At 42.7% G+C, this 8,707-nt stretch overlaps 1 long non-coding RNA gene across 1 annotated transcript in view; it reads left to right on the forward strand.

The window, feature by feature from the left end:
* Nucleotides 1-3,949, forward strand: part of LOC134600912 (uncharacterized) — a 79,746-nt gene extending 75,797 nt beyond the window's left edge. The window contains exon 3 of the long non-coding RNA XR_010090390.1: nucleotides 3,938-3,949. This is a non-coding gene — a long non-coding RNA (uncharacterized LOC134600912). The remainder of the gene's footprint in view (nucleotides 1-3,937) is intronic.
* The last annotated feature ends 4,758 nt before the right edge of the window (nucleotides 3,950-8,707 follow it).

Here is an 8,707-nt window from a genome sequence, read left to right on the forward strand (position 1 = left end):
TTTGGATACCTAGGCCATCAACTATAGAAGGGGATGCTGTATGTATTTAGGTGTAGAGGTGGTACGTCTACTAGGAAACCACTGGTATTTTCTGCTGGCCACCAGTATGGTAAATTGTGATAAATGGTTGCATATACTGCATATCTACTGTCATATTATAGTCATTCTTTTTGTAATATGTACCATGCCTTAGATTTTACCATTTGCCACAAAGAAGAAGAATCATGACAATGCAGATCAAGGCTGGTTATTAGAACTGATATAATTCAGAAATTTAATTAACGTCAATGCTCTTCATATTTATCCCTGATTTTTGCCCTTGATTGAACCAGATCATAAACTGAAATATTATGACCTTTGGACAGGGAGGAGGATTAAACTGTTAATTAATAAACTAATAATGAGCATGTTTAAAACATGCGTGTATTTCTATGTATAGATGTCAAACTGTGCCAGAATGTTTTTTCTGAAGTTTTGTGGTAATTATGTTCTGTGAAATGTTAAAGGAACACTATAGTATCAGGAATACAAATGTGTACTCCTGACACTACAGTGTAAAAAAACCCCAAAAAAACACTATTTAGGTGACCGGAGGCCCCTTATCTTCGTTAACGTTTAAAAATGTACCTTTCTTCTAGGGTCTGCTGCAGCTGGTTCTACCCCGCTCCTCCTCTTTGGCTGAGATCATCAGAATTGACTATTTCAGCCAATCCAATGCTTTCGCATAGGAAAGCATTGGGAGGTTATTGTGCATGCGTGGCAAAACACAGTGCTGTGCCAATCAGCATCTCCTTATAGAGATGCATTAAATCAATGTGCCATGGAGACATTGAACTTCAGTGCTGCACATTGAAAAGGCAGTGTTAACATTAAAATGCCTCCAGGGACAGGCAGTAGACACCAGAACAACAACTACATTAAGCTGTTCTGGTTTCTATATTGTTCCTTTAATTTGTGTGTCATGTGTATACAATATTATGCATGTTACTGCAGGGCTCCACAAATCTGAGTGTTTGTCAGCCCGTTCAACACTGCATCGATGCCGCCCCCTTAGTGGTCACACTCCCCTTCCTGGTGTGCCTCCTACCTCTCTTGTAGCATTGCCAAGCGGAGCAGATCCTCTACAGGAGCTTCAGTTTTCTGTACCAAGGTGGACTGACAGGAAGTGCTCTCTCAGTGAGTACCTGCTGTAAGTCTGGCCGTGTACAGGAAACAGAAGCTCCTGTACCGTGCTCCGCTCCGCCACACTACACTCAGTGACACACTAATAGTCACACACACTCAATGACAAACACACAGACGTCATTGATCTGACACACACTCATTCATTGACCGACACCCACACACACACTCAATGACAAACATACTCTCACTGATTTGACAGACACTCACAAACACACACTCATACACTCACATGCACACACATTCATACAATCACTCACACGAACACACACACACTAACACATACACTTACAGACACACACACACTTACAGACACACACAAATGATTAATATTAAATGTCCACCCAGCCTCCCTACCTGGAGAGCTGGCGAGGATCTGTCCCTGGGGTCCAGTGGGGCTTCACTGCAGCGGGCGGCAGAGTTCTAATCAGAGGGAGTTCTAACCTCTCTGCGCCCTCGTGTGCTGTCTACTGATGCCGGGATCTGGAATATGATGTCAGATTCCGGATCCCGCGGTATCAGCAAACATCACGCAAGAGAGCAGAGCAGAGAGTTTAGAGCTCCCTCGCCACTTCTGACTAGAACACAGCCGCACCGGGGTTCCAGAAGGTGGCCTGGCAGGCGGGAGCACTTCCCTACTGCCAGTCACTGAAATCTTGAGCCCCCAGAGCCGGTGTGCCCCAATGCGGCCGCCTGTGCTGCCTTATGGACGCTCTAGCCCTGAGAGGGGTCAGGCGTGGGAGTTGCGGGCAGACAGGAAGATGAGCCTCGCCACCGCATTCATTTTAGAAAGTGGTCTTACATGGAAATATGTAAGACCACTTAGAAGCGGATTGCAGTAGTCAAGGCGAGAGAGGACAGTATTCCTAACACTGTACTATACCTGTCGCTAGTTATTAGGGTTGGTTTTACCCTCGCTCCATCCTGTGTGCATTGTAATAAAAAAAATTTAATATTTGTCTTACCTTTTCTTTAGTGCTGTATCTCCTTTGCTTTCAGCATGACAGTCCAATCCAATGCTCATAGAGGAGCATTGGAGACTTTAGGAACTTGTGCAGCACTCACCGCAATCCACCATTGATTTAGTCAGATTGCAATGATTCACTGTGACGAGCAGTGACAGCACTGATTGAGGGTTACTATCTGACTGGCTGATAAGCAATCAACTTCAGATACCACTTATGTGATATTTGGTCTATGATTGTGGTCACAGGATTGGTCAGAAAATGTGCACAAGAAATATTTGCTGCACTGTCATTGGCAGCAGTGTACTGCATGCTATGAACTAATGGTGTTGAATTAAATTTGTTCAGTGACCCCTTTGATAATTGATTTATATGGCAATTCTGTTTTCAGATAAAATGAACAAAAACTTTTTGCATTAATTTTGCCATTCATCTGAAAATGAATGCACATTTCTAGTGTCTAGTTGATACAATTACAACTAAAACTTTTAAACACATAATACATTATATTTTAAGAATTTATTTTTTATACCTTTCCAAATGTGTATCTATTTAAATGTATAAAGTACAAATGTGTATGTTTGTAGGTGAAATATAGAAATGCAACCCAGGGTATTTAAAATGGGGTATGTCCTTTTTTGGTAGCTCGTTGGTCACAAACCCTAGCCCCAGTTGGCATTCAGATTTGTTTTTTTTGCATTTTTACACAAAAACGGCACGTTCACTTATGATAGCATCGTTGCGATACGTTTTACTGTTATAAAACGCTCATATTTGTGTTCAGCGCGTAAAATAGTACCACCCATGTACAGGTTTTATGGTACACCCCCAACCCTTCCATGCATCTTATAACCCCACCCACCCAGCTCCTCCATGTGTCTTATACCCCTACCACCCCATCTCCTCCATGTGTCTTATTCCCCAAATCCGCCACCCCTCAGCCCTTTCATATGTCTTATACCCCCGTTTTATCCCCACTTATGTACCTTCTGACTCCATGTAGCTTGGCTGAGCGATACTCTGTCTGACACGAAGTGCTCGTTGCTTTCACTGAGAGCACTTCCTGTCGGAACATAGTCTCGCTACATGCATTGACAGGCAGGAGGGGAAGCGCTGTGTTGTGGGCTTCCTTCCTGCCTGTCACCAAGACAGAGCGTGCCTCGGGCTGGTGCAGCTGTACACCAGCTTTGAAGTTTTGCCGGCATGCGGTCGCAGGAACCGAGTGCGGCCGAGCCATCTGGAGTGACTGGCCTGGTTGCAGTTGCGACTGCGCTAATTCTGCCACTACCCTGATGAAAAATTAACAATTAAATGCATGCATGTTTGCATTGCGGGTATAACTAAAAACGGCTTGCAAATGCTGCATATCTTTTGTCTGCATAGCATTTGCAAGCCCTTCCCTTCTTCCTCCGCCCAGACTTTCTGTGGCTATCCAATCATAGACTTCCCAATGAATAGTCTTTTCAAGGCAGGTGCTATGTGCAATCGCCTGGCTTTTGAGTTTAGCTTCATTGAGCTAAACACACCAGGAAGTAATAAGATTGGTTGTCTTACAGCCGGGGGTTAAAAGGGTTTATTTATAAAAGTGCCTACAGCTATTGAAATCTGTAGTTCTTGTAAAATGAAAGAAAGGACATAATCTTTACTCGGCAAACTGAAATGTTTTAGGTGTCTTCAGTGTTCATTTCAATTATTGTAGGTTCTGTGACCAAGGTACTAGAAAGACCTCTTACATTTTTTTGTTCTATTTCCTAGATTAATTTTCTATATTTTTTTCCCTCCTATTCTAGTGTTAAATTGGCGAGAATGTTTGCATCACTAAAGTTACGTGACGGTCACCGGGTGATGGTGCTTGCCTGCACGCTGTTTCTCCATGTAATGGTTTGTTGTCTCCTAGTCTACGCACTCATTTTTGAAGCTGGTGACCTTATTACTTCAGGCTGCAAGAAGATCGGATTTTATAACTACTGTTTTCTAAATGAAACTAGCACTTTATGTTTCTGTATCACTCATTCCCAGGATCTACACAAGGCAGGTATTGCATTCCCAGAAGGAGTTATCTTGGCACTTGTCTTGACATACTCTTCCCTAGTGGTATTCTTTATTGGATTTCTCACCTTGGTGCTTGCACAGTGTCTCGGTGATGGTTCTCTGTGGATGTTTGCATTGGGATGTAATGCCATCACCTTTACATTACTCCTTTTGGGGCTGATTCTGAAACTATTATTAATATGGACACTGCTTGATCTTTCTCACCTAAGCATGGGCTCCTTGGCTTTGATGTTGGCTATTATTGGCCTGTGTGTGCTCTACTCCATTATGAGACATTACAGTAATTTGATAAAAGAGCCCTCAACGCCTGAAAACTGTGATACAAAGGAAAGAAGTTCTTTTGACCTTACCTTTTGCAGCCCCCGGGCTTCATATTTAACCACTGTGTAACAGACTATATTCAGAAATATAAATAAAATGTGTTGGTGTGAAAGAGATATACATTACCTCTTTGATTTTCATTCTGCTTCAGTGTTACCTTGTATTAAGGAAATGTTTACACATATATTTGATTTCATAGATTTCTATATGAAATTAGAATTTTTGTTCTTAATTTACTATTTAAAAATAAACAACTTCTGCTACTGAACATTAAATCACACTCTGCTGTGAAAGGAAAAAAAAAGCACTTTAGACATTTATTCGCTGTCATGGTTCTTAACCATCCCTACTTCAGACACTGTTGTAAAAAACAATCAGTGGTGATTTTAAAACTGTATTCTCAATAGTTTTGAAACGTTTCAATCAAATATTGCCAAATTATAAATAAAAGAATGTATATTTTTGAAAAAGATAGACTTGATTGTTTTTTTTCTTTCTATCCAAGCAAATTGCCAGAATCTGGTAGTGTAACTGACCTGCAGTGTCTCTTTTCCATGTAGTACCTACTTTTAGTTTTATTTTGTGGGATGTTAAGTGTTTTGGGGGTTTGTTGGAAAATCTGGATATGCTTTGAAAAGATTAGGGATAAGCCATGTGTATGCAGTGTAGAAAATAGGGAACAAAAAGCACCTTTACATCAAATGCCATACCTAATCTGAGGCTGTGTGCAATTGTCAGATTTGCTTATGCTTTAATGGCACACAAATAACCTATGGTAAGGCAAGTCAGACAAGCCCTGACAGCACAAATGTCAGGTGTCATCATTTTATCAAAATATTCTGTGCTCTCTTATTTAAAAAAAGATTTATGGAACACTCAAATCACCATACAGCATACAGCTCACTGTAGTGCTTATGGTACTAAGAGTGCACGTTGAATGGTCTGCCTTCTTAATTGGGGTCCATCAGATGCCGCTCCCCACTTCCACTACTGGAGAGCTAACACGAGATTCGGCTTAGACAGCTCCAACAAGGGGGTGGGGGGGGGAGGGCTCGTGCATCATGAGTGGGGGCAACTAAACAGGGGACCTAGTGTCCCCCCTCAGCCCCCATTCATAAGCAGTGAGTGGAGGGCCTAAATAACAATAGGAGGGGGGAGGACCTACTACTCCCCACGCCCCCCACCCGTGAGGCGGCAGGTGGGGGCTCTAAGTTACAATAGGGAGGGGACCTACTGCCTCCCCCGGCACCCACCCATGAGTGGTGGGTAGGGGCCCTCAATGACAATTTCGGGGGACTTATTGTCTCCCCTCTTCCCCTAACCCACATCCATTAGCGGCAGATGGAGGCCCTAAGTTACAATGGGGGGGGATCTACTCCCCCATGGGTGACAGGTGGGGGTTAAATGTAAACATAGGTGTGTGTGTGTTCCCATTGCTGCTCATGGCTGAGGGGCATGGGAGAATAGCCCCCCCCTATTGTAACTTAGGGCCCCCGTTGGCTGCTCACTGTTTAGTAGACATGACCCTACTCTCAGTATAGCGAGTAGGGACAGAAGTGATATTTTAATCTCCCTTAATTACAAATACTAAGTAATCTCAAGAGTGTGCAGTTTGCATCTCCACCAGATGCAGACCAAGTGCATGCTCCCTGGATTGAATTACAGCATTTACATGTATTTACCAGGCACCACCTCCCAACTCTCATCCTAATCTGCCTGTAAATGCCTGGGTTGAAATGTTGTACCAGTCTGGTCATAAGAGGGTCACACAGGAGTGTGCATTTATTTATTTATATACTTTAAAAGGTCTGTAGATGACATATCTGTCAACAAATGAATGCTTTTTTTTTTTTTTAACTTAAATCAACTCACATTTTAGCATTTTATAAAGATATAATCTTAATCAATCCAAAAATATTACAAGACAAAGTAGGGACTAAAAAAAAAATCGGAGGTTGGCAAAAAAGGCAGAGCTACCCCGTCAACAATTGATGGCTGTAGGATTCAGACAGCGATCTCTTGGTATCCCCCTTAGACCTCAGTGCTGTAATCTTGCATGTGCATGAGAGTACAGCACTGAAGCACCTCTTGGCAAATTAAGTGCCAGGAGCCAAAGAGGACAGCAGGATGAAAATTAAGGTGGCCATGAGGGACCGCTTGAAAAACGTTAAAGGATCACTATAGTCAACATATAAAAGCAAGAAAGACAGGTCACCTAGCCGTCTTTCTTGCTTTTATATGAACTTCCCCCTAATAAAAAGGTCTCGAAATTATTTTTTTATCATCATTAAAACTTACCTCCGTTCCAGTGCCGAACTCCACATCAGGCCACGCCCCCTTTTTCATCAAAATTACAAAATCGCAGGGCCCAATAGGACGCTTCTCTTTGAGAAGCGTTATCGCGCTCTCAGTGCGCATGCGCAGCACCAATCAGGTTCTTCATAGAGCGGCATGTGCGTGGTGTGTGCATTCGCGAGCTGAGCGACAACTCAGCTCGGTGTCTATGCCTGCCCCCCTCATACGGCAACCCTCCAGCCCAAAGTAAATATGCAAAAAACTATAGAGATATCTCTCTCTATATATATATATATATATATATATATATATATAGTGTTGATATACAAACACACACTGTAAATAAATATTGTTAAACATATCAATCACTCACCCACACTCACCTACCTACCCACCCAAACTCAGTCACTCACTCACAATCAGTCACTTACCCACCCACCCACTCATAAAATACTTACTGTTTACAGTTTGGATCCTCCTGCTCGGTCTCCGGTCTTCAGCCTGTCAGCTGAGAGCCGATCTTATTTCCCACACTGTCGTCTCTCAGCCTGACAGGCACCGCGGTTACTACAGGACATAGGAGGCACCGTGAACGCGCCTCCTATCTCCTGTCTGCTGATAGCATATTTGATGTCTTCACCCAAGCGTGAAGACAAATGCGAATTAGGCATTCATCAACTCGGAAGTCCCTCTGGTGGCACCTTGTTCCTAGCTTCCAATTTTCTCTGAAAATACAGGGTTTACATGAGAGAGGCTGCAGGGAGATATAGTTCTCACCTGAACAACCTCATTAAGCCATGGGCGTAGGAACCCCCAAAAAATCTGGTGGGGTATAGCATTTTTACTCGCCTGGTATATTCTTATTCCGTAAACTAGGAGTTGTTTATTCCATTGTACAGCGCTACGGAATTTGCTGGCGCTATATAAATGATAAAATAATAACATTAAAGGTTCACTACAGGGAAGGGGTTTTACTTACCTGGATACAGCGCCAGGATCCTCCTGATGCCGCGCCCCCTATTTCGTCAAAATGACGAAATAGGAGGGTGCGACCAGGGAGCAATAAAACGCTTCTATTCAGAAGTGTCATTGCTCTCTGGTACGCATGCGCAGCTTTGCCGCACATGCGCAGATACTTCATAGGGCGGCATTCATGTCTCGACTAGGAAGCACCTCTAGTGGCCATCTGAGTGTCCACTAGAGGTATTCCTCAGCAGCAATGTAAATACTGCCTTTTTTTACGAAATGGCAGTGCTTAGATTAACCCCTTAAGGACACATGACGTGTGTGACACGTCATGATTCCCTTTTATTCCAGAAGTTTGGTCCTTAAGGGGTTAAAAAGCCTGCAAAGACATGCTATAGACACCAGAACTACTACGTTTAGCTACGTTTAGAGGGGGAAAAAGAATCATCACAAATGTAAGAAATAAAATGTCTGTATCATTATTCGAAAAATTATTTAAAAAAAATAAAAAAAATATGCACATTCCTAGCTTAATAATTAGCACGACATATGACACAAACATTTTGTACTTTGCAGATTACTTTTTATATTTTTTTTATACATATACAGATTGTGTAATACTGCCCCTAACTTAGGGTGACCACATTTCCTAACTGCCATTCAGTGAAACTTTCAGAAGTGCATTCCATACATTTTACTACCCGTCTCTACCCCTTCCATTTATATTAGAACCCCACCTACCTCTTCCATGAATATTAGAACCACCCCTACCCCTCCCATGCACATTAACCCCCCACCCCTTCCATGCATATTAGTACCCCCTAACCCCTTCCAATTATTTTCTACCTCCCCCCTCCTCCCATCCATATTAGTAGCCCCCCTAAACCATTCCAATTATTTTTCTACCTAACCCTCCACCCATCCAT

The sequence above is a fragment of the Pelobates fuscus genome, chromosome 3 (genome assembly GCF_036172605.1).
Source record: "Pelobates fuscus isolate aPelFus1 chromosome 3, aPelFus1.pri, whole genome shotgun sequence".
In the NCBI taxonomy this organism is placed as follows: Eukaryota; Metazoa; Chordata; class Amphibia; order Anura; family Pelobatidae; genus Pelobates; species Pelobates fuscus.